The sequence below is a fragment of the Ambystoma mexicanum genome, chromosome 13 (assembly GCF_040938575.1).
Source record: "Ambystoma mexicanum isolate Mex_15411 chromosome 13, UKY_AmexF1_1, whole genome shotgun sequence".
Lineage (NCBI taxonomy): Eukaryota > Metazoa > Chordata > Amphibia > Caudata > Ambystomatidae > Ambystoma > Ambystoma mexicanum.
The window spans coordinates 228385646-228413469 of NC_090938.1; the positions used below are offsets into that span (position 1 = coordinate 228385646).

General features: G+C 42.5%; 1 long non-coding RNA gene across 1 annotated transcript; it reads left to right on the forward strand.

Annotated features, from left to right (window-relative positions):
• The first annotated feature begins 29 nt into the window (after nt 1-29).
• Nucleotides 30-27406, forward strand: LOC138521117 (uncharacterized). Its single transcript, XR_011282944.1, has 2 exons — nt 30-1713; nt 25648-27406. It is a non-coding gene; the product is annotated as an uncharacterized lncRNA (long non-coding RNA).
• Nucleotides 27407-27824: the final 418 nt, after the last annotated feature.

Genomic DNA, 27824 nt, shown 5'->3' on the forward strand with positions numbered 1-27824 from the left:
GAGAGGGGCGAGTCAGGTGGTGTGAGGGGTGACGTGATGGCCTAGGTGTTGAGGTGGAGAGACTCCTTAAAGAGGTAGGTCTTAAGTTATTAGTTGAGAGACAACTGCCAACCCACTGAGAACCCAATGTGCATTTAGTAGGAGGAGAAAGGTAACGCACTGACAGAACCCCATGTCTGTTTAGTAGGCAGACGAAAAGGTCAAAAGCATTCAGTGAACTCTGTGTGCACTTAGCAGGCGGAGAAGCTGAAATCACTGAGAACTCAATCTACATGTATGTAGTAGGCAGAGACAGGCAAAGCACAGAGAGGACCTCATGTCCATTTAGTAGGTGAAGCAGAATGTGAAAGAACTGGGAACCCCATGTACATTTTGTAGGGGGAAAATGGCAACGCAGTCAAAGGACACGACATGCATTTAATATGTGGAGGAGAAGGCCAAAACACTGGGATTTAGTAGGCAGAGGGAAAAGCAAAAGCTCTATGAGAACTCTATGTGCATTTAGAAGGCACAGAAGAGCAAAGTACTAAGCAGACCATGTGCATTTAGTAGACAGAGAAAGGCAAAGCACTGAGACAGTCCCTCATGTTTTGAATAGGGAAATCAGAGATCAAAGTACAGACAACACCATGAGAATTTAGCAGACGTATTCATGAAGCAGATTCAAAGAATACATGTGCATTCAGTAGGTGGAAGAGAAGGCCAAAGTACTTAGATAACCTTATGTGAATTTATTGGGAGGAGAAGAAGTCCACAACACTGAGCAAAACCCATTTGCATTTAAGAGGCAGAGGATAAGGCCATGCATTGAGAGATTCCCACATACATTTTGCAGCTAGAGCAGAAGGTCAAACTCTGAGAACACATCATTCGTTTAGTAGGCAGAGAAGGCCAAAGCATCAAGAAACCCTCACATGTTTTAGTAGTGTGTTTAGTAGGTGGAGAAGGACAAACTAATGAGACAATCCCATGTGCGTTTATCAGGTGGGGAGAAGGCTACGGCAAAGGGCAAAGTACAGAGAACGATAGGAATGTAGGCTCCACATTTCAACATCTAGACTCTGCATTTCATCATTCGTATTTTAGCAAATGTCTGAATTTTAATTAGGGTCAAGCATTTGAGACTCATAGATGGACACAAGAGCATGAGTCTCAGGCTGAATCTAAATAGATGCCAGTGCACAGAACACATGCTAGAAAATGATCACTTTGCTCTATGAAGCTATTTTAATGGGCTGAGTTGCATTAAAAAATAATACTACCATGAAACTCATATACTAATTTACCCCTGCCCATTTAACATATAATGTACATAATAACCTGTAGTGCAAATCAATCCATTATATACACTGGATGCAGATTGACATGGTGGTCTGGAAAGAAAAATAAACTTTAAACGTGCATGCTGAAACTGCACTGTGTTGTAAGATGAGGAATGTCAAGATCCATTTTTCTAAAGACATTACCTAGTTCCAGGAATATCGCCAGCTTAACCTAGGTAATTATGCCATTAATGGGTGTGTGTGAAGTGCATGTTGATACCATGTAGCATAGATTAAATTATTCTGTTCATTTGTAGGTGCTGCATTAACAATAAGAAGTAAATAAATGTGCATGTAAAACTGTGTTTGTATTTCTCTAGGTTTTGCTGCAAGTTAAAGTGTATTCATGGTGCCAACTTTTGTTGCGAAGAAAAAGGCTGATAACAGGCAGGTCTCTGCATATTATCGCAGATTGAGTGTTTGAAATCCATTGCAAGAAAAACCTTGCTTATGTTGTGAATTACAACATGGGCGCAACTGTCACTCTGTGTAACTTGCATATGTCTAGTTTATGATACAAATATTAATTTGAAAAGGTAATTTAGTCTCATTTAATTTTTCTGCGTTCAGTTTCATTGGTTTGGCGCATAGGGAGGTAGAACGTGCGGTAAGAAATCTCAAAGCAAAGTTAGTCAAAGTAAATTGGAGAGGCTGAATGAATGTTTTGTATTTCACTTGCATGCTTTATGTATATATATATTTTTTTTTTAAAACACAGCCAAAAGGCAATAAACGTGATGTTGTAGATAAAACATCACAGGAGAGCATGAGCCATTTATTCAGAGTGTATTAAGTTCAGTATTTGTTTACCGTTAGTGTCCCTGGTGAAATAATTATTACGCAGTATTCTAAAATTAATCTCACCACTATAAAAATACCACCATAGCAAAATACCACAAAATACCACGTTGGCTGCGTATCTTTAAAATAATTACTGGGTGTGTCCTTGCATCCTAAATCCTAATTATATTTTGCACTCATGAATTCAATTAGTGCTGTGAGTTAGTGCAGAACTGTGTGCTCACTTAACTCATGTTATAGTGTCATTGGCAAAAGTGCTGCCATGTCCCGGATTCAGGCTGCGTTTTCTGAATTGTCAGATTACCTTCCGGCAAAGCTTTATGCCCGTGCAGTTTGGTCCTCAGAAAATGTGACAATATGGAAAAACAGGATTGGCACAGAGGTAGAAAAGGAGGCATTTGAAAATATTTTTGATGAAGGAAGCATTGTGCAGTTGTGCCTCCCTAAATTATTCTGAGCGACAGAACACATAGAGAAGAAAAACTGCATCATCAGACTGTGCATAAAACTTTGGTTTCTGCCACACAGATCCATAAAGATGCAAGGGAAAGACAGTGAAGTCATTAGCAAATTACCGCGCAGTTTGGACAATGAATGTGATCAGGTGCAGAAATTAAAAGTGGAATTAAAACAGAGGGAGCTAGACACGGAACTGCAAGCCAAATGCAACGATCATGCTACTCAATTGGCCCAGAGAGAGAAACAATTTAATGGGAGCGAGCAAGAATTACCCCATTTAAAAGCAATATTGGATGATATAAGACAAGATAAAGATGTTGCTGTTTCATGCTATGGAACAGGAGATATTTAAATTACTGGAAGAAAATGACAAAAAAGCCAAAGCACTTAATCATTCTCAGACACAAATCAATGAATTGCAAGCAATAATCAATAGGGTCAGGGATGAGAATTCTGATCACTGTCATGAAGCAGAATAGCTTCATGGACAGTGCAAGAATCTGGAACAGCAAATATTTATTCTCAAATCTCAGGAAAAGCAAACGGGTACTACAAACAATGGAGCTGAACTCAAACATAGTTCTAGTCAAGGAAACAATGTACCAACAGCTGTCCCTTGGCCAGACCTGGTTATAAACCAATGGTAGAGTTTGAATCACCTGCAAATATTCACACACATTCTTGCCCACAAGAGAACAGGAATGGGTGACAAAATGACACATACGAGAATGCACCATGTAGTCCTATAAAAATTATGAAATCTATCAAGAATTTTACTAAACCATTCAAAAAGGGGGGTTATTGTTGCATGGAAGACCATTTAGAGACCATTCATGATATATTCAAAGCCCTCAGATCCCTAGGAAACAACATAAACAATAGTTTCACCTCACTCTAGATGCAGCATTTGCTAGTATCACTCCTGTTCATTGAGAGCCTGTGGTCTCAATGAACAGGAAAATGTGTCATGGGCAGACTTTGAGAAAGAAGTCAGACATCAATTCTCACCTTACCACTCTATGCAGGACGCCAAGAAAGCAGCTTATACTATGACAGGAAAGCAAGATATGTCACCTCGTCAGATCTTTCAAAACTAAAAAGAGCATTTTCATGGTTTGATGTGACCTTTAACCCTAACTCTGTAGAATTTAAAACTGCATATGTTTATGGGCTCCAAAAAGAAATGGTCTCCCAGTTAATTTATGAATTTGACAGGGAAAAACCCAAAGACTGCATAATAGAATAGGGGACCAAACTGTATGAAGAGATATTTGGCCAGAGAGAGGAGGGCCCTAAGAATAAAGAGACAAAACCAAAGTCTAAGGAATCCACACCAGTGATTTTGGAATTAAAATCTGTAAAGATGCCAATAGAATCAGCCCAAACTCTGGCAAAAAATGACATGACATCTAGTCAAACGGGTGTGCCTCCACGGAGTACATCACCCCAAACTCCTATGTTCCAATTCACTGATCCCAGCAACAGGAGTTCTTACATTAATCCTAGCTATCTTGGTAGTTCGCCAGAGTGAGATTTCGCCACGATATGCCAGGCCTAAATAACAATCAAAATCAAACGCACAATGGCCCATTCCAGACACTAGGGGCCCAGAGTAGATTTGACCGTGATACAATGGTATATGGACACAAAGAAAGGCCAAGATATGTGGATAGATTAATTGAAAATGGAAACCAGCATAGGGAACAATTCCCACCAAATGAAAGACAACACATGAATTATGTCCCTTGCCAATATAATCAATCACCGCCGCTGGTCGACCATGGTAAAAGGATGGTCACTCCACGTTCTCCACCTCCTGTGTCACGTGAATTCGGAGGTAACACAAATAGAAATCATTCACCTAGGTGATACCAGAACAGACGTAATCAGGGTGAGTTTTATCATTACCGGCCCAGACCAAAAAGAGACGAATTCAGAGACCTGGACAGGTTTCAATGTTTAGAGGCTCAAGTCAAAATGTTGTCTGAACAGAAATGAAAGTGATGTGCAGTCCAAAAGCAACAGCCAAGTGAAGGCGCAGAAGGCCATAGGAGTGATCTTGTGTGACAAGTGACTAGCTAATAACCTCTGCACCAGTGAAAACACATATGCCCATGAATTGCCCTAGAATAAAAATACTGAATTGCTTGCTGATTTATTTATTTCTTTATTTGATATACTATCAGCCGAATGGCTTTGCATATACAACATACAATACATACAAACAACATTACAATGCACAAAATATCTCTGATTAAAATCAATGGAAACAGTGGAGCAGAAATTCATAGTTGTCTTAAAAAGTATCTGTTTGTAGAATAAAAGGTGTGTTGATCACGATAAAACATTAATTTATAAATAACACTAAAACATATACAAAGAGGATAAGTACATTCAAGTTAAAAGAATTGCTGAGAACAATAGAAAAAATATATGTCAGGCTACAATGTTCATAATTTCCACACACTTCCAATAGAATTTAACAAGGTAAAATATCAGATTGGGATCACAACCGTTCAAAAAAGCAGCCCATATTAATGTAAGATCTTCCAGGTTAATGCTATTATTATATGCTTTCAAATAGCTAAACCAGAGCCCATCAAGACTTTTGCAGCTAAGTAGTAAATGTTCGAGTGTTTCAAGTAAATCAGTACCACAGAGCCTGCAATAACATGCATGGCACGGGATTCCTATTTGGGCACCTTGAGTCATCAGTACAATACTTATGTTAAATTTCATTCGCAAGTACTGCCTTGCGATCGCACTATTTGGGAATGCGGCTATGTATGCGGGTTTGGTATCACGGCAGGATATACACTCACAGAGATCAGAGTTATGGTTACCAGGTGGTAGGTTGACAGGAAACTGTTCTTTATTATGCTGCAGTATTCTAGTTTTAAGACAAGTCTTTATCACCTAGACTGCCCCATTGGGCAACATGCCACAACATCCTTCTTGCCATTTTATACAAGTGCTAAGCATGTTCCCTAAAGTGCCCATATTGTGATAGTTGTCGATTTCACAGAAAGCATTTACATATGCACCTAACATAGTCTCAGACTCTGATTTTAACAATTTGTCACAAAATAAAATGTGTCACTTTCTCTCTCTAAATACAGACACAACTGAAGTCTTATTCTTCCCCTCCAACACTATTCCTCCTCCTTCTCCCCCTCCTTCTATTAACTTTCCCCCGTCTAATCTTCCTCTCTCTGCCCATGCTTGTAATCTAGGCATTTACTTTGACTCCTCCCTCTCCTTCGCCCACCATATTTCTCTCACTTCCCGCGCATGTCGCTACCACCTTTTCAATATTCGCAAAGTACGCTCCTCTCTCACTTTCCACGCCACTAAACTTTTATATCCATTCTTATCTTCTCTCGTCTTTTCTACTGCTCTTCTCTCCTCTTTGGACTCCCTGCTTCTCATCTTGCCCCCCCTCAAATCCCTCTACCACTCTGCCATTCGTATCCTCTGTCTTCTCTCTCCTCACGGCTCCATCGCCTCTTCGCTCTCTCATCTTGGCTGGCTTTCCTTTCATTCCCAACTCAAATTCCACTTCCTCTGTCTTGTTCTTAAATCTCTTCACGATCTTGCTCCCCCTTATCTCTTCTCTCTCATCTCATTCTACACTCTCTCCCGCTCTCTCCGATCTGCAGACCTCTTTCTTCTCTCTGTTCCCCCGTCCCCATGTGCCTCTTCTCGTTTTCGCACCTTTCAGCTCCTTGCCCCCCTCCACTGGAACTCCCTTCCTCTCTCTATCTGTTCCATCCCCACTTATTCCTCCTTTCGTGTCTCCTTAAAATCTCTTCTTCTCCACTCCCCCGGATGCTCTCATTCCCTCCTTTCACCTTCCCCTCTCCCCACTTTTTTACCCTCCTCTTCTTACCTCTCTCTCCCTGCTCCGTTCCTCTTAAGTCCCCTCTCCTCCTCTCTCGCCCTCAGCTTATTCCACTTCCTTCCCCTCTCCACCCCCCTCTTCCCTCGTTTATCTTCACTGGCAAATTGTTCTACTTGCTGTATTAATGGTTTGATTCATATTTTGTAATTGCTTCTACTGTTATTGTATCTTTGTTATAATATGAAGCGCTTTGGCGTAAAGCGCTATATAAACACAATAAACATAAACATAAGTAAAATGGACTTCGCAATTGCATCAAAAGTGATTCTGGCAAATTCGAATTCAAGGTACAAGTACTCAACTGGAAGTGACGGTGGCGAACATAGAAGCCTACGCAAGACAACTGCTTCATATCGTCTGAGTATGTTCCCATATGCACCACCCCAATTTCGATCCCATAAAACATTATCGATCTTACTTTCGTTTGGCACAGCAGGAAAATGGTTTCAACAGACATTCCACATTGTTTCCCGACAAAATGCCTGATCGTCCTAACAGCTTTATTACATGTCTAAATACTTAAAACCAGTGCTTAAAGTGGGCCGGGGCCTGCCAGGGCCAGGCCCCGGCAGTCTCCAAAAAGTGGTGCTGAGCCGGGGCCCCGCCGGGGCCCCGTCCCACCGCCCGCAACATTGGCAGGATGCATTATCCCGTCGCGGCCGCAGCCGCGACGGGAGATGCGCCTGCCATGGAGTCGGGTGATCTGACAGAAGTGGCAGCCAACCACAGCGACGCTGTGCCTGGCTGCCACTTCCGTCAGCCACAGTAACTGCATCTGGTGACCCCTCGCGCGAGAGGTCACCAGAGGCAGTTACTGTCCCTTTGTTTCCCCAGGTCGCCGAGGCGTCTTTAACCCTCGGCGAACCTGGGGATTCCTCCACATATTTCGAGGTTTATAAAAGATGGCTTTGAAAGTACACATTTCAAGTCATCTTTTATAAAGTTTTGCCGACGGACAATTTTGTCCGTAGTCAAAGCTTTATAAAAGACGGCTTGAATTGTGTACTTTCAAAGCCATCTTTTATAAACCCGAAATGTTTAAAAAAGATGGCCTGAAAACTAGGCAAACCGTAGGGTATGCACACATATATATATATATAAATGTTATATATTTGTGTGCGTACCTTACTATGGTGTGTGTACTATGCAAGCCATCTTTTATGGCCATCAATATGTAACATATTTCTATGTTTAGAAAAGATGGCTTGCATAGTACACACACCATAGTAAGGTACGCACACAAATATATAACATTTATATATATTTGTGTGCATACCCTACGGTTTGCCTAGTTTTCAGGCCACGCCCCTCCCACAAGGCACGCCCCCAAATGAGGGCCCCCCCCCCTCGATTTCTTACCCCACTTAAAGCCCTGCTTAAAACTGATGACATTCTCTAATTTCACCCCATTCAGGGAGCAGGCAAGTTTTCAATTCTTACGGGCTGTCAGAGCAAATTACATTGTTTAACTTTTCTCGATGTTGATAACTAACCCATTTGTTTGCGCATATTTGCCCAACGCATTCACAAGGCTTTGTAGTCCTCTGGGGTGTGGTCTATCAAGACTAAATCGTCGGCATATGCCAACCAACTGGTGAAATGCTGACCCATGTTTATTGGACATATTGTCGAACTAGTCAACTCTAGACCCAAATCAGAGCGATAGAGGTGGAAGAGGGTGGCAGCGACTATACACCCCTGGTTTACACCTTGCCGAGTTGGTATTGGGGCGGATAGGCTGCCTTCTGCATCTAGCCTAATCCTAACGGATATGTCAGTGTACAGAAGCATCAGCAATTTCAGTAGCCCCAATGGAATATTCCATGAAATTATTTTTTTCCAAAGTCTACCTCTAAGCACCGAATCAAAAGCAGCTGAGAAGTCTATAAAGGCAGCATGAACCATTGGGTTCCTGAGCTCCCAAGCATATCCGATAGAGCAGACTAGTATCAACAAGTTATGGGCAGTATGGGATTTTTTTCATAAAGCCCATCTGATTGGGAGGCAGTATCTTATTAGCACTAATCCAATCCTCGGGAGGATAGCTCAGGGGCAACATGCTCGCCTTGGAAGTAAGACGAAACGCAGCACCACAGGTTCGATCCGCGGGTACACGCTTAGAAACCTCTAGGTATTAAGCGCGTTATAAATAACCTATCATATCATTCAGTTCAATCAGAAGCACCTTAGCAAGTATCTTTGATGACACATCCAACATGGCAAGCATGCAGTAGTTAGACGACAAGTTCCACAGGCCTTTTTTATGCGCAGGCAAGATATGGCTTTCACTCCATGTTGGTGGTGTCATGCCTGTTTTGCCAATGTGGGAGAAAAGGAAGCGTAAATAAACAGCCCACATGTCAGGTTCAGTTTTTACCAATGCATTGCAAATGCCATCGGGGCCTGAAGCCCTAGGGCCTCATTAGAACTTTGGCGGTAGCCTTGCCAGTAAAACCGGCAGGCTGCCGCAAACTTCCGAAAATTTCCGGCACCTGCGAATGGGCAATTACAGGGTCATTACGGCCCTGCCGGACCCGGTATTTACCCATTTGCGGGTGCCGGAAAAAAGATGCTCCCCATTCCCATTCGACCCCATAGGGCTGAATGGGAATGGGGAGGTCAGATGCACCGGCACCGTTTATAATGGTGCTGGTGCATCTGACATGCTGTGCTCGCGGGTGCCTTTCTGCCCACCAGGTCTGACCTGGCAGGCATAAAGGGACCCACATGGACAACTCGTAGTTTGCCGGTCCGGGAACTACGATACCGGCAAGCTTACTGGTACCGTAGTTCCCAGACCGGCAAACTTGTAACGAGGCCCCTAGATTTAGTACAGTTCCTAATGATGTTGGCTAAGCACAGATGGAATAAGCATATATGTACCAAGTACTCAGCCCTGGTTTGATGAAGGCATTAAAGGTGTGCCGAAACACGTGTCACCATAAAAGGGCATTTTACTTTGACATGTTCTATTGAAATACAAAAATATTTGTGGAAATAAAACAATATTTTTGGATTGAACCTTGGACCAAGTTTGGCGCATTTGTAACATGGAGAGTACTAATTTAATATAATCTCTGACAGAGGTTGGGGTTGGTACCTCTTTATCTCCTCACAAATGCGAAATAAGTACTAGATCATCGAACCTCACAAACTGGTCGCTTAATGTGAAGGCTGGCATTAAAATCACCCCACCGTTTTTTTCTTGAAATGATAGTTGCCTTTTCAATTTTTAAGTCATTCCTTCGGATTCTATTACCCTGCAGCCTGCAGATTTTTGCTAATGTCTCCATGCGTAGCTTTTGTGTTTCGCAATTTACAGCTGATAAGGGCTGTTAACAGGAGACATAAGGGGAAGTGATCACTTTCGGTACGTGGGATAATTGCCATGTCCTTAACGAGTTGCAAGCCCAGTGCGTTTACAAACATATAGTCATGGGTAGAAGTCAATTTGCCGCATACACAGGTGTAAGCCATGGAGGCATTTCCTGGACAACACCCATTCAATCGCTTCAAACCGTACTCATCCAAGAGAGACACCCACTTTTTCCCACTGCGACAAGCAGCAGTATATGTTGTACTCGGCTCTGAAGAGAGATTCTCACAATAGGATAAGCTGGTGAGGTCAATTGAGGCATTGAAACCACCTACTAGTATAAGTGGCAGCAATAGGTGGTAAGATTTCAATATAGTGCTGACTGCTGCTGCATTTGCACTGGTGTCTCTATTGTTAGGAGGGTCGTACACATTTATAAGTACCAGACGACTCGAGCAGAGACACACGTCAGCTACTAGAACTGTCGATACTGAGCTGTGAATTTCCTGCATGGTCCAAGGGGAGACCACCGAGATCATCAGTCCTCCTTTTGGATGACCTTTGGAGCCTTTAAGAGCCACTTTGTGGATGGTTGCACACCATCAAATTGAATTGATTCATAGAGCCAAGTCTCCTGTAATGCAATAATCGAATAGTTGTTTAGATGGGCGAACAATCGGCCATCACTAAATATGAGTACGAATCCACGGGTGTTCCACGACATCACAATCTGAATGTCATTGGGACATCTGTGCAAAGTGGGTTTTGAAAATCGCTTCAAGCCATTGCCAATATCCGTTGTCTACGTCTTTGGTGACTTACCTTGTTGGCAATGGTTGTGAGCGGACAGGAACATCCAGTGCAATGGCGACAGTCGGGTTTAAGTAAGGTGGTTGTGCCATCGCATCGGGAGTAGTCCTGGTTTGGAAACTCATGCTGCCCAGGTGTTGGCAGAATGGATGATGTGAGGTACTCTGCCCTTTTACCCTACTTGGATGTGGCGTTTTATACAATGGTGGCATTCTTACTTTGCTAATTGGTAGGCCAATATTTCTAACAATGTTTTGTGATTTAATATTGGAAATCTGAGCAATGGAACTTTGATATCCCATTTCAAAAATAGCATCTTGGTATGACATGGCATAATTTAATCTAAGAGTCAGACCTAAAGCAAATGTTGGAAATATTATTTATACTGTGATCAACTTGGTCAACCAGTGAGATATCTTCAGACAATATAATGCGTAGAGGGGCAATATTATGAAACAGACTCAGAACTGCAGCGCGATTTAGGGGAGGGGTAGGTTCGTTTGTAGGAATAGCTTGCAGTTGGACTGCATTGAGCATATTCGCCCCCTTCGGGTTTGCATTCTCTTTACTTTGGGTGACAACTGGTGCAGCCTTCTTACCTCTTGTAGGTGCCCACAAATCAGTGAGACTTGTGTGGTCAGGCCACCCATCATACTGATTACCCAAGATCACACTTTTGTTTGACTTGGGCAAGGGGCTAGAAGATATTGCATCATCAGATGCTACATACTTGCAGTTTCCTGCAAAAGACAATTGGTGGACCAGCGGAGTCAAGGTTAAGCTATAAACTGCTGAGTCACTTCCAGTTCCTTAAAATATGTAAATAACAAGGGGGGTCCTGGGAGTCCCCCTGCCAGACATTTGTCCTGGTTATGGGAGCCTTACCGAGAGTCTTTAGCTCACCATCTTTCACAGAGGAGAAATATCCAAAACATATCAGTCTTTGTCCAGCCCTGGGGCAGTCCAGCACCGAAATGCTAGGCAATTCTCCTGTGAACAAGAGTACCAACAGCAACCCCAGGCACGTGTTTCGGTCAGGTTGGACCTCATCAGTAGGGTGGAGCTGTGCCTCTCTAAGAATAATGAGCAAGAGGTCCACATCTGGATTCCACTAGTAACGTAGGGTGAGACCCAAAGTTACTTAAAATATGTAAATAACAAGGGGGGTCCTGGGAGTTGCTCTGCCAGACATTTGTCCTGGTTACGGGAGCCTTACCCAGAGTCTTGAGCTCACCAGAGCCTTCAAATCTCTCTTCCTAAATATCTTCCTTCTCGAGCTCTTCGCGCATCTGCCTCCAACTCCCTCAGGGTTAGTCGCTTGTCCAAGCAGCGAGTTGGTGGTAAACTTCTTTCTTCTGCAGGGACCTCACTCTGGAACAGCCTCCCTGTCTCACTAAAACTTCAGGAGAACCATCTCCAGTTCCGGAAGCACCTCAAGACCTTCCTCTTTGCTTCTGCTTTCTCTCCTCCTCTCCCCTGCTGATGTCCTGGCTGAAACTGAAACTGCACTGGTTACCTGCCTACCCTCTGATCTCAGGCCCAGGTTCCCTCCCCTCCAGTTGCACACCTGCACTACCCCTTGCATACTGGAAATGTTTCTGTATCCCTACAGGCCCTTACTAGCACTTGACACCTGATGTCTGCACTTACCCCTGCATTTGCCACCAACTGGCCGCATTTTTATCCATCATTTATTGTCTTATTTATTTTACTGTTATCCTATGTACTGCACTGCCCCCTTCCCTCTACCCCGGCACTTTTCCCCTTCTCCCCTCGCCTGCACTTACACAATCTCAATGTCACCTGGCCTAGTAGGATCGCTATCTTTGTCTTCCCCCTGTCTCCTCCCTTGCCTCGTCATGCCTTGAAACACTTGTGCATATGTGCATTATAAATGCCATATCATATCATATCATATCATTTTTCACAGAGGAGAAATATCCAAAACATATCAGTTTTCGTCCGACCCTGCAGCAGTCCGGCACCAAAATACTAGGTAATTCTCCTCTGAACATGTGTACCAACAGCAACCCCAGGCAGGTGTTTCGGTCTGGTTGGACCTCATCAGTAGGGTGGAGCTGTGCCTCTCCAAGAATAGTGAGCAAGGTGTCACGTCTGTATTCCCCTAGTAACTTAGGGTGAGACCCAAAGTTACTTAAAATATGGAAATAACAAGGGGGGACCTTGGAGCCCCTCTGCCAGACATTTGTCCTGGTTACGAGAGCATTACACAGAGTCTTTAGCTCAGCATCTTTCCTAGAGGAGAAATATCCAAAACATATAAATCTTTGTCCTGCCCTGGAGCAGTCCAGCACCAACATGCTAGGCAATTCTCCTCTGAACATGAGTACCAACAGCAACCCCAGACATGTGTTTCAGTCTGGTTGGACCTCTTGAATAGGGTGGTGCTGTGGGTCTCTAAGAATCGTGAGCAAGGTGTCCACATCTGGATTCCACCAGTAATTTAGGGTGAGACCCACAGTTACTTAAAAAATGTAAATAACAAGGGGGGTCCTGGGAGTCCGTCTGCCAGGCTTTTATCCTGGTAACGAGAGCATTACCCAGAGTCTTTAGCTCACCATCTTTTACAGAGGAGAAATATCCAAAACATATCAGTCTTTGTCCTGCCCTGGAGCAGTCTAGCACCAAAATGCTAGGCAATTCTCCTCTGAACATGAGTACCAACAGCAACCCCAGACATGTGTTTCAGTCTGGTTGGACCTCTTGAATAGGGTGGTGCTGTGGGTCTCTAAGAATCGTGAGCAAGGTGTCCACATCTGGATTCCACCAGTAACTTAGGGTGAGACCCACAGTTACTTAAAAAATGTAAATAACAAGGGGGATCCTGGGAGTCCGTCTGCCAGGCTTTTGTCCTGGTAACGAGAGCATTACCCAGAGTCTTTAGCTCACCATCTTTTACAGAGGAGAAATATCCAAAACATATCAGTCTTTGTCCTGCCCTAGGGCAGTCCAGCACCGAAATGCTAGGCAATTCTCCTCTGAACAAGAGTACCAACAGCAACCCCAGACACATGTTTCGGTCTGGTTGGAGCTCATCAGTAGCGTGGAGCTGTGCCTTTCTAAGAATAGTGAGCAAGGGGTCCATGTCTGGATTCCCCTAGCAACTTAGGGTGAGACCCAAAGTTACTTAAAATATGTAAACAACAAAGGGTGTCCTTGGCGTCCCTCTGCCAGACATGCGTCCTGGTTATGAGAGCCTTACCTAGAGTCTTTAGATCACCATCTTTTACAGAGGAGAAATATCCAAAACATATCAGTCTTTGTCATGCTCTGGGACAGTCCAGCATCGAAATGCTAGGCAATTCTCCTCTGAACAAGAGTATCAACGGCAACCCCAGACACGTGTTTCAGTCTGGTTGGAGCTCATCAGTAGGGTGGAGCTGTGCCTTCCTAAGAATAGTGAGCAAGGGGTCCACGCCTGGATTTCCCTAGTAACTTAGGGTGAGATCCAAAGTTACTTAAAATATGTAGATCTAGGGAGGTCATCGGAATCCCTCTGCCGGACATTTGTCTTGGTTACGAGAGCCTTACCCAGAGTCTTTAGCTCACCATCTTTCACAGAGGAGAAATATCCAAAACATATCAGTCTTTGTCCTGTCCTGGGGCAGTCCAGCACTGAAATGCTAGGCAATTCTCCTCTGAACAAGAGTACCAACAGCAACCCCAGACACGTGTTTCGGTCTGGTTGGAGCTCATCAATAGGGTGGAGCTGTGTCTTTCTAAGAATAGTGAGCAAGAGATCCACGTCTGGATTCCCCTAGCAACTTAGGGTGAGACCCAAAGTTACTCCCAGGACCCTCCTTGTTATCTACATATTTTAAGTAACTTTGGGTCTCACCCTAAGTTACTAGGGGAATCCAGACGTGGACCCCTTGCTCACTATTCTTAGAAAGGCACAGCTCCACTGTCGCCTCCATAAGGGTGGGCGGAGCCATCTCCTCATTGCGTTGTATCTGTGATTCTATTGGAGAGACGCTCACCGGATCTCTTGTTCGGATTTCCAGCTTTCCTTCATTCGTTCTACCCAGTGCCCTCCTTGTCCACGGAACCCTGTCTGTTTCTAGACACTCTTTTTTGCCTCTGCCTTGCTTATTTTTCTCACTCCACTGTCCTCTCGCACCCGAAGGCATCCTTGTTGCCTTTGGTTCCGCAGTTACCTTGTGCTTCCTTTCTTTAAATCGCCTGCCCAACTTTGTCAGTGCCCCCTGCACGTATGTTACTATCTTTCTCTCTTTCTCCTGGCGATTCTGACTCTATTTTATTAACTGTTCGGTGTTATCCTCGCGGCTTTCACCCTTTTCTGTATGCCGTGTCTCAGGCGACACATTCCCTAACTTTCTCTGTTTGCTTCCCTTCTTTCTCCGCACTTCACGGTTCTCGCTCTTTCTCCCTCTCTTGTGTACACACAGCGCTGCGTTGCGATGCCTTCGGTGTTCCAGCTTTGGAGCTTTCTGATCAGCTCTACGGCACTTTGTTTCATTTTTTAAGGTGCAATCCTGAATTACCCTTCCTTAGTGGTCACTTATACTACATTTCCTTTGGGGAGATTAACAAACCTTATTTCTCTTTTTCTTCTTCCTTTGAGACTTCAGTTACCTATTTCTTTATTGCCACGTTCTGTCGTGGTACTTTGGATATCTTGCCCATTCAGAGTTGTCCTCTGGTAAAGGTCAGCGGAGCCTTTAATTCCGTTGTGTACAAGTTGTGTGCAAGTTCTTCTTCCTAGCTGGGAAGTCTACTGACTTGGCTGTGTCCATCGATTCAAGATCAAGAGAAGCAGAAGGACTTTTCATCAACTTCCTCCAAACACGTGTCTGGGGTTGCTGTTGGTACTCTTGTTCAGAGGAGAATTGCCTAGCATTTCGGTGCTGAACTGCCCCAGGACAGGACAAAGAATGATATGTTTTGGATATTTCTCCTCTGTGAAAGATGGTGAGCTAAAGACGCTGGGAAAGGCTCTCGTAACCAGCACAAATGTCTGGCAGACTCCCAGGACCCCCCTTGTTATTTACATATTTTAAGTAACTTTGGGTCACACCCTAAGTTATTAGGGGAATCCAGACTTGATACCCTTGCTCACTATTCTTAGAGAGGCACAGCTCCACCCTACTTTAGAGGTCTAACCAGAACAAAACACGTGTCTGGGGTTGCTGTTGGTACTCTTGTTCAGAGGAGAATTGCCTAGTATTTCGGTGCTGGAATTCCAACAGCAGGTGCAGGTATCACTGCACTGGCTTTCTGACTAGTCCATGATCGTTTGGCGTACATCACGGCTCGCAAGAAAACTTCTTTTTCCGTTTGTCAATGTTTACTTTACCAGTTGAACAAAGTTTATTCGCCTTACCATTCACACAGGAATTGGCAGAAAAGATATGGGGAGTCGATTGGACCTTAGCAGGTAAACAGAATACAAATGGCTCAGTATTAGTACACTGATCTTGTACATGCTTCCTTCCTCGATTGATACACGTGTGTAGCAAGAGTCATTGCAGGTCTATTTTGTTTTCAGTTTTTCACTCTTATCTCTCAATGTAATGAGTAGGCATTCAAAGGGTAAAAACATTTCATCCGAAGTCATACTACTGGTGCTTGCATTGCTATCATTGCGAGGTGAGTTACAGTGGGGAAAGCAAAGATTAGTAGTCACACTGCAGGAGGCAGCGACAGTCGGTGGTTCTGAGACTCTATCCAGGATTGAACTAATGGGAGGGAAGGGAGGGCCCACAGGACTGGGAAGGGCAGGGAGATAAACACTCTACATGATAATAATAATGTAGTATTTATATAGCCCTACGAACTCTCAGGGATCTGAGCGCTGCGTATTATTACCCACGGTGTGTGCTGCTCATTTATCGACCTCGGAAGGATGAAAGGCTGAGTTTGGCCCTGCCGGGATTTGAACCTGCGTCAGCAGGCTCTGCACAGATGTCAAAGCAAGTGGTCCAGCTATGCTCATCGGCTGTGATTCCTCCTCTACCATTTGCAGTAGCCAGGTTAACTTCTAATTTAGGTGACAAAGTCCTAAAAGGATCAGGCACACTCAATGGTGTGATGGCACTATCTAGTGAAGGTCCAATGGATTCAATATCTACATCACCAATGCTCAAATTAAGATCTAAAGAGGGCATGGGGAAAGGGATCAAGCTTGATGCACAGGATGGAAGAGCATGAATTTGAACACTTGTTGTAAGTATGGAAACTGGGATAGGAACCTGTGTGGGGTCCAACTCTGTTTCGGGAACAGGGAATACATCAGGCACACCTGTGTTATTTTGTGTAGATAGAGTGTCAACTGACATGTGAGCTCTTGGTGTGGAACGTAAGTCTACAGTGTCATGATTCACTGGACTCTTCACTATAGGACAGGTGACCGGCTCACAGATATTAGTAGGTAAAAGAAGGGTATTGACTAATTTTGAGCCCAAGCAACTTAATGAGGCCTGGAGTGCATTGGTCACTACCCGGGCAGCATTATTAATGTCATCAGGGTTGAGAATCTGAGCTTTCTGAAAATAATTAGTCATTTTTTTAGCGTTAACTTATTTTCCAGTTTGAGAAATTATTTTAGTAGGGCAAAGACACCGGCAGTGCTGCTTCGGCTTGCTCTCCTCTTTAATATGTCCGAGTGGTGTGTTGCTGTCACTTTGCTCTAGAGGGCTAGGTTCATCCATAATAAAGTAATTCGAACGTCTAAAGCATCTAAAGCATCCAAAGCGTCTAAACACAATACTCACTGTCACAGACGTCACAAGTGTCACAGCAGATTCTGACTACACTAGTGAGTAAAAACAAGGGGATAATCACACACCCTCAATAATCTCAATGCTCTAAAACAATTCAGCCATGTCTGTCGTAACCTGTTAAAGAAGTGGAATACTCAGTGGGTACAATATAGAAGCATGGCGCCCGCTATGACCGCTATGACCATTAACGGGAGTGTGCAGACACACAGCTAATGTAACTTACGCAGACACAGTGTAGAGTAACAAGTGAGTTCAAGCCTTGCTGTGGCTGCACATGCATTCGTTGCGCACCACACAATCATACACAATGGTATCCACAGCAGTACTTGCATGGCAGCTTGAGCAGAGAGCACCAAAACGTAACACAAATTATGCAGCAAGCACTTTCGCCCACGCCCTCACCCTGAGCAGCGAACAGCAAACAGCCACTTTCCAAGCACTTTCGCAGTGTGCGCGCGCTAGTGCAGGCGCATGACTGGTTAAGTAGTTTGCATGAAATTTAGGGGAGGAGCCACAAGTGCTGATGCCTATTAGAGTAAATAAAATAGAATAAAGTGTGTTAAACACAGTAAAGGAGCAGAAGCTCAAGCTGAACTATAGTCCATACCCATATACAGCAAGCTGTAAGTTATCTGTAGCGCATACTGCTGGTAGGAGTCCAAATGCGCAGTGAAGGCTCAGGATTCCACAGGGACAACAGGCAGTGGTCCACACAGCTAACAGACACTTTCCACGCACTTCGACAGTGTGTGCAGGCGAGTGCGCGTGCACACCTGGTTAAGTAGTCTGCACGAAAGTTAGGTGAGGAGCCACAAGTGTCTATGCCGCTGATAGAAGTCCAAATGCACAGTGAAGTCTCAGGATTCCACAGGGACAACGGGCAGCGTTCGATGCAGCTAACAGCCACTTTCCACGCACTTTCGCAGAATTGCTTGCTGATTTAAAAATGAGAAAATAAACAAATAAAAATGAGACATGGAATTTGATCACACACAAAAGGGGAGTGTGGTTTAATTTAGAGTTGAACCAGACTATTCAGGTGTTTTAAGATGAAGAACAAAAGGGGGAAAATGAACAAGAAAATCCCAAAGAACAGAGAAGCATATTTAAAAAAGAGCATCCAATGTGAAAATTAAACACACAACAAAGAATTAGGGTCAACAGATAGATTAGCCTTACTTGATAGTCAAAATACTGTTGATACCCACAAAGAGGAAACAATTGCCCAAAAGGCGGGTGCCGGTCAGTTACCTGAGGAGTAATTTGGACCACGGATATTCCAAGGAACGGAAAGGAAAGGCTCCATGAAAAATGGAGATAAGTGTCATACGCCAGAAGCTGACATGCTGTCACGTTTCACTTGTGAAAATATCCAGCCAATAGCATGCAATGTGGAAGCAAGTAGAGAGGACCCGGACAAATGGAAAGTCACAATGAGAAATTGGGGTGTGCACACTAGTAGAGGGCCATTCAGTGGCTACACTCAAAATGGGCTCTGAGCCCAGGAGAAAAGACAAAGAAATTCAAAATGAAGTGGGAAAAAAGGAGAGTAAAATGGCATTTCATATGCCCATTTACCTATCAAAGAGTAAAAAAGAGCTAAGCAACGTAGGTCCTGAAATTAACAAAGATTCACACTTTTTAGAAGAGGTTGAAGATAGGCACTAGGCTCCTATCCGCATTGAAGAAAAATGTAATGCATTTGCAATGATTGACACAGACAGGTGCTCAAGCAACCATAATATCAAAAGAACTAGTGAAAAGTATGAATGAAGGGATATCCCCACACAATCATATAAAGGTGAGACAAAATGAAGGGCCTGTGCACAATTTCAATGGGGAAGAAATACCTATTGAAGGTGTCACTGAGGTTGACATAAAGATAGGGAAGCATCGGATGAGACAGGAAGTGTTGATTACATCCATTAATGAAGTACGTTTTTTCATAGGGAACAAATTTCCTGAAGTGGGTATCACCCCTCATTGATCGGGTAAATGGAGTATTGTAGTCCTTAGCTGAAAAGCCATTGAGACCCAAGAAAACAATGACCCAAATCAACAGTGTAAAAGAATGTCACACCACTGCTAAATCATAAAGTGCAGTGGAAGTGTATCTTGAGAATGGCTGCGTGGTAAGCGTCACTGTCATTCTCGTGTGTCAGGATGAAATGTGAGGAGAAAAAGAGAAGCCGTCTTTGGAGATTTATTTATTTATGTGGTTATTTATTTAGACCACAAGAAAAACTGGCAGACAGAAATAGATGAAAACACAATGCATTTTTGTCCACTCCAGAGGTAAATCAAGAAAAACACATTTCAACAATCTCAGAAATACACATGGGAGAAGGGCAGCCATGATCCCTATCCATGTAAATGGGCATCCTGAAATGATTACAGTCACTTTAGTGCTTGAACATGAAAGGCGTTTCATTAATGAAAAGATACTCCAGGGAGGAGATCCCAAAGTTTAGAATAAGGAATCAACACATGTTTGGCCTATATGACTCCGAGTTGAGACAAGAATTGTAGGAAGAGGCATGTTAAAGATTACAATTGGCTCTAAGAGTATTCATCACAATGTGTGGATCGTGAGCGGGACACAAAACAAATGTTATTTGGGAAATGGCATCATGTACAGGATGTGTATGGTATGAGACTTTCTGAATCAAAAGGTTTGGTCCATGTTCGGGGGAGTCGCTGTCATGAGGGGCAGGTTTCGTTGGTCAGTATGGCATAGGTGGAGACAGATTAATTGTATTGCAAGACATACCCCAAAGATGACGCCTGCAAGCTGCAGTGCAGTTGCAGACACACAGAGCCTTCATGGATCTTTGTCTCTGCGCCCCACTGTACAAGCTGCTTATCTGCCTTCCCGGACCAGAGCACTCTGTGTTGCTACTTTTCGTAGCGAACGCTCTGGAGTGTCGATCCTCCTATGTCCATAATTTCTCTTTTGATACTCTTCACATTACAGGATTATATTCTCACCTACTTCTCTCGTTAACAGATCTAGTGAAGCTCGTGCAGCGTGGAGTATTTCGTCTCCCCAGTCCCGTGTTATCATCGGCGTCCTTCCGGGTAGGATCGCTATTAGCATTCCTATAACAATCGGGACACATTCTTATGCTATTACCTTTCTTCTGCAGATGTTCAGCAATCTGCTACAGAAGCCCATACAGCCTGCAGCGCCCTTCCAGGTACGAACGCAGCTTGTGTCCCCATAGCAACCATCTCGCGTTCAGGACGGAAAGTGAATCCAACCTGTTTGTCATTGTTTCTGCAGACTCCCGGCAGACTTTAGTTAAGCTCCCAACCACAAGATTAACTCTTGACATCTATGCTAGTATACTGAGGTACAAATCTAAATGGCAAGATATTCTGTTGTATCACAGCTATAATTGTGGTCATGCTACGTTACCTGGCAACAAGAAATCCCTCTCCCGACAACGTCTCTCCTTGCTTCTAACTCTTTCTAACCCTGCTCTCTCTATTTCAGGCACACATTTCTTTTGTTCCTCAATTCTGCCAGACACACGTTAACCCCTAAGCCACCAGTCACTTCAGATTGGGTAATTGCTCACTTCTAACACATACTTATAGTTTGCCCTTCAGTCTGCCTTTGGTAATCTGTATTTCTCTGGCATTCTCTCCAGTCCTTGACTCCTTTGCAACAGTGGGCCTAAGAGATCGCAATTCTTGGAATCCTCCTGTGCTGCAGTCTCTCGCCAGAAAGAATACCTCCTGAGGAGACAAACAGGGTTTTTCCCCCACAGGGTTTCCCTGGAAATCCTGCTCCTCCTGCACCATTTATGGAGACGGGGAGTAGGGTGACCAGGAGGATTCTCATAACCTCACGCTGCTGCCTCGGATCCAGGTCAGTGTTATCAATTTCATTAGTATTTGTACGCGATATAGTATTCATACAATTGATGACAATCGCACCTGAATTTGAAGACAGAAGAATAGCTTACCATTATGCCCAAATAACGCTATATGCAATTGAGCTTCAGGTGAAAAGGACGTTACCTTTGCCGCATTTACTGGACAATTTACAGTAGCATACAAATACAGGAATGGACAACACATAGAAGGTTCTGTTGCATTTGTATACCTAAATGAATCCAGAAGGCAGCAAGGGTTAGAATGTGAATATACACCACTGATATAGATTGGGGATTGACCCATTCAAATCCTGGTGGGCAATAAAGGGTGTCAAGACATTAATTTGGAAGAGAATTCAGCATTAGGAATGGCAATACAGGAATCTTACAATACTGCTGATTTCACTAACCCAGTGATCAGGAACATTCCTGAAAGCTATGTGACTGCACAGGGTGAATTAGGAGAATCATTGGATTCTAAGCGTAAATGAATGTTAGTTCAGTCTGTCTACCCTTATGAGCAAAGTGAAGTGGCATGCTGCCATCAGGATGTTTGTATCCTATTCGAATTAGGTGAATCTAAAAGTGAAAAACACTGTATTGAAGTGGAGGTCAATATTCCAAAATACTTGAGTATAGAGTCTCTCCAAAGAGATACTGCCACACGATTAGAGGAAAGTACAGATGTTCCTCCTTTGGAGGACTTCCCAGAGTTCTCTAAAATGGTAGAGAAGCAGCTACAAGCTGCAGATACTTGCGCAAATGAAGAAGAAAAAGACCTATTGAGAAAAATATTTGTGGAGTTCAAACAGGTTTTTGCCAATGATGCCTATGACTGTGGGCTCACCGAATTGCATGTTTCCACACTACCAGAAGGACGTGGTATAGAGCAGCATTTGTGCAACAATATAGGTTACCCCTGCCATGCTTGGAACCACTAGCTGAAATAATCAACATTTTTTACCTAGGTGAATCATTAGGCCTATTCATAGTACATAAAATACCCCTATATTAGATGTGCTGAAACCCAATGGCCAATGGTGCTTGTGTGCAGATCTACGAGAACTAAACAAAAAGGTACCGGTTTCAAGGTGGCCCCTTCCATTTATTAATCAGGGTCTTGCACAATTTCATGGGTCAAAGGTGTTTACCACATTAGACCTTACAGCTGGATATTGGTGTGTGCCACTAACTGAAAATATTCATAATGTATTTGCATTTTCATTTCACAAATCACAAAATGCATGGTCACGGACCCATTTTGGGTATGTCAATAGTGGAAGTGAGATTCGGATATTCCTGAGCAAGGCACTCCCGGATGCAGCTGAAAGAGGGACAATACTCTATGTGGATGATGTGCTAATCAACAATGAAGGTCTGAAAAGCCTCTTGAATGAGATTAGACATGTGTTCAGTCAGCTATAGAAGGCTGGGGAAAATGTATATTTACAGAAAGTACTTTGGTGTAGAAAAAGGGTAAACTTCCTCAGTCATGAAGTGACAGAGCATGGGTTAAACCCACAAAAGAAAAAAAGTGGAAGTCATTCAGAAACTAAAGGATCCCACTAATTTGAAAGGTTTAAAGAGCGTGTTAGGAATGACAAGTTACAACAGAAAATATATAGAAAATTATGCAGAGATTACACAACCTTTAACGAGATTACTGAAGCAGGGTGCACCCTTGAAATGGGAAAAGGAACAAATTGAGGCAGTGGCCATGTTAAAAGAGGATCTAATGAAAGCACCATCTTTGGAATATCTTGTGAAAAACAGGATTTCTTTGTAGAATTGGATTCACATTTATCCCGGGAGGATAGCTCAGCGGCAATGTGCTCACCTTGGAAACAAGACGAAACAAAGCAACACAGGTTCGATCCCCGGGTCTGCGCTTAGAAACCTCAGGGTATTAAGCACGTTATAAATACTCAACTAAGAGACATATTCCTGTAACAGCACCTCGATGCCCCCGGGCTGTGAGAGCACTTTAAAAATGCAAATTTAAAAAAAGGATCAATGTATGTCGTATGCGTGATATCAAAGCATTCGGCAAATAACAAAACCATTGACTATGCTAGCAAAGCATTGTCACAAGTAGAGACCAAATTTACTGAATGTGAAAAAGCACTTCTGACCAATGTCTGGGCATTACAACATTTCCGTCCAATAATTCAAGGGTAGCTGGCGATTGTAGAAACAAATCAGCAACCTCTGCTATTTTTGCAAAGTAAGAGAATCCGATCAGGGAGCTTGGCCCAGTCAAGAATAACTTCTTGGGCATTAGCACTTCAGGGATTTCCAGTAGAAGTGAGATATGGACAAAATAAAAAGAGCCCAGTTGCTCAGGGGCTAGCAGAGTTGCATGATTGTGCAGCTCTCTGTGCACCTGATGATGCAGAGCTAGAGAAAAGTTTGAAGAAATTTGAGCAATGCCCACACAAGGCTTTCAACAAAGAAACATGTAAGGGTTTACCAACTATGTATGTAGGTGGATGTGCATACCATGTAGAAAATGATGCAGAAAAATAGCTTGTAACAGGAATAGGATATGTGTTGGTTAAAAGCGACAAAATTCCAAGAGTAAGCATGAGGATAGACCCCAAAAGCAGTCAAGTGGCAGACATGGATGCTATTTATAAGGCAATATCTACAGCAGTAGAAAATAGATTCAAAGAAATAGTTCTAGTCACTGATTCTGATTATGCGGTAAATAGTTTTGTGGAGTATTTACCTGGCTGGAAGGAGAAAGGCATGCTCACCTATAATAAAAAGCCACTTAAACATGGCAAGATGATTCAGGCTGTAGACAAACCTGTGTCAGAAAATGACCAGAAAATTCCTTCTGATTTTCCATTGGAGGAAAATACGTGATCATTCGAAAACACCAGGTGAGAATAAGGAAGAAAATGATAAGGCAGATCAATTAGCCACAATGGGGTAGTTATTTTCTATTGAACACCTGCGTAGTGAAATACATGTCAATGGGATAACACGTTCAAAAAGATTACGCCTATTGGCGACGCATCTCAAGATGTTGAGCTCTACACCACAGGGTGTTTAGTGTTTGCACAGTTTCAGCCTGCAATACCAGCTCAAAGAGCACCATTAATGAAAAGGGGTGTGACACACCTATGGTCTGATTTACAAGTCGATTATGTAGGGCCTGTGAGGAGATCAACAAGGGTAAAAAGGTACATACTGACAGTCGTTTGTTTAATGTCTAAATGGGTGGCGTACATTCCAGCTCCAGACTGCAGTGCGCAAATCGCGGCCACTTCACTTGTAAATCCTATTTTTTTCAAAATTTGGTTTACCTCAAAAAATACAATCAGACCGTCAAAGTCATTTCACTAGTGCATTGATGACACAAATGTGGCAAATCTTGGCTGTGAAGAGGAAGCTACACATGTCTTACTGGTCTCCTCTTCAGGGGAAGTGGAACGGTTTAACAGATCGATAATGGATATGTTGAAAAAGTTTGTTGCTGAAGCAGTAGCTAGTTGGGATTTGTGGCTTCCATTGGAACTAACGGCTCTCAGGTTGACAACCTCTAAACCAAGAAATCTAAACCCCCATGAAATCTTGACAGGAAGAAAAATGGTTCTGCCAGAACACTTACTTTACAGAATAAATGAACAGATGCTTGTAAATGCGTTCACAATTCATGGATATGTGGAAGAATTGAGAAGGCAATGTGCATTTGCATTTGCGCAGCAAAATTTGGAAAAGGCCGCTGACAGTGCAAAGACATATTATGATAGGAAGGCATCTGTGAGAGAATATGAATTAGGAGACCAAGTGTATAAGTTTAACTTTGGAAAAATAATAATAACTCTAAATTTCTTGCACCATTGCAAGGGCAATATAGAATTATAGATAAGGTTTCACCTGTGGTCTACAGAATTGGTAAAAAGGAGGGAGAATTAACAGTGGAACAGTTTGTCCATGTTAATCAAATTAAGCCCTTTCACCCGAAACATGAAGTGAAAAGACTAGAGCGAGTTGACATTAGCAGGGTGTGAAAAAGTAAAGCACTTACCTATTAAATAGAAATACCATAGCAGGTGGATAGGTGTAAATAGTGTAAAGGAATCAACATGAGATTTGAAGAGATAAAAAGGGAAAATATATCAATTTAGTGAGCAAATAAAATGTAAATAAGTAACTAAGAGAAAGGAGTCTTGTGCTTAATGTGATTAATTTTTATTATTTTCAGATGGTCCTAAAAGGATGTCTTGGGTGCATGATATGTCATGTATAATTTGCATTTGTGTGCATAACTGAATTTGATTTCAGATATCGAGTTAAAAAGGGAAAAGCAAAGGGTTTGATGTACTTGATTCTTAAATTGTGTTTTCTTTTTACTCTAGATAAATAATTGTTTTCCCCATGCCAGATACTTGCAGTGCTGGAACCCTGGAGTATGCCACTGGAATGGTGTCCCCTGTAAAGCCCCCTGGACCGAAGAAGGGGTTGAGGATGATGAACTGAAAGATGTGAAGATGATGACCCTGAAAGAAGTCCCATGAAGTCCCGAAATGGAGGTTCATTTCACAAAGAACAGTCTCCTAAACGATTTTTGAATTAACTGCAAAGACTATTTTTTATTATTTTATAAACTATTTTTGATCACAAACCGATTTTTACTGATTCTTACATCTGACTGAGACCAATGGCACAGTTTTATGGACTTATGTTTTCTTAAAGTGACAATTTTTTCCTTTAATATTTTATTTTTAAAAATGAAACCAACAAATAAAAAATCCCCAAAAATAAATAAATAAATAGATCACCAATTACAAGAAGATAAAAGATAAAGGTGATCTAGAGATAAGATAAACAAAAACCATTCTAAGAAAAAGATGTTTTTCTTCTCTTTCTTTTGCTCAGGACTAGAGATATATGCATAACATTTCTCGTGCATGAATATTACCATCTGCATTTATTCATTTGTTAACTATTAAGATGTAGTTTATTGGGATTATTGAATGTTTGCTTTTTCCTGAAGTGATTTCAGTGGCATCCTAACAGACAAAAAAGAGGGGGGGTGGGATTGTAGGCTCCACATTTCAACACCTAGACTCTGTATTTCATCATTCACATTTTAGCAAAGGTTTGAATTTTAATTAGGGCCAAGGATGTGAGGCTCATAGATGGACACACAAGTATGAGTCTCAGGCTGAATCTAAATTGATGCCTCTGCACAAAACACATGCTAGAAAATGATCACTTTGCTCCATGATGCTATCTTAATGGGCTGAGTTGCACTAAAATAATAATACTGACATGAAACTAATATACTAATTTACCCCTGCCCATTTAACATATAATTCCCTTAATAACATGTAGTGCAAATCAATCCATTATATAAACTGGATGCAGATTAACAGATAATGCATGGTGGTCTGTAAAGAAAAATAACCTTTAAATGTGCAGGCTGAAGCTGTGCTGTGTTGTAAGATGAGGAATGTGAAGATCCATTTTTTCTAAAGACATCAAGTGGGATGATCTTGTCAAAGGAAGGTGCTTTTGAGTAACAGGGGGTTTTGTGAGAAAGGTTTGAAGAGAGAGGGCTGGGTTCATTCTTCCACTCACTTGCAAAGGAGGCAGTGCTGGTTCCTGATCAGACTGAGTCTCCAGTGCTTGCAAGCTGACTGACAGGCACAGAGGGCTGTGGCTGTCTCTCTCCTGGGTTTGCAATCCTTAGAAAAGCTGCAGTCTCAAGCGACCTTATCTGTGAATAACACTGGGTCACTGCCAAGCTGAGCCGGGGAATATCGCCAGCTTAACCTAGGTAATAATGCTCTGTATTGAGGGGCGTGTGAAGTGCATGTTGATACTATGTAGCATAGATTACATAATTCAGTTAATTTGTAGGTGCTGCATTAGCAATAAGAAGTTAAACGTGCATGTAAAACTGTGTTTGTATTTCTCTAGGTTTTACTGTAAGTTAAAGTGTATTTATCGTGCCAACTTTTGTTGTGAATTAAAGGCTGATAACAGGAAGGGCTCTGCACTTTATAGCAGATAGAGCATTAAAATCCATTGCAGGAAAACCGTGCTTATGTTGTGATTTACAACATGGACGCACGTGTTACTCTGTGTAACTTGCATATTTCTAGTTTATGATAAAAAATATTAATCCGAAAAGGTAATTTATGTCTAATTGTATTTTTCTGCATTAAATCTCATTGGGTTTGGCGCATAGGGAGCTAGAACGTGTGGTAAGAAATCTCAAAGCAAAGTTAGTCACAGTAAATTGGAGAGGCTAAATGAATGTTTTGTATTTCATTTGCATGGTTTATGTATATTTCAAAACACAGCCAAAAGGACATAAAAGTGATGTTGTAGATAATACAACACAGGAGAGCATGAGCCATTTATTCAGAGTGTACTAAGTTCAGTATTTGTTTACGGTTAGTGACCCTGGTGAAATAATGATTAGGCAGTATTCTGAAATTATTCTCACCACTATAAAAATAAATACCACAATAGCAAAATACCATAGAATACTAGATATAACCCCCAAAAAATCTCCAACAGAACAACCAAAGTGCATTTATTAGCTGGAGA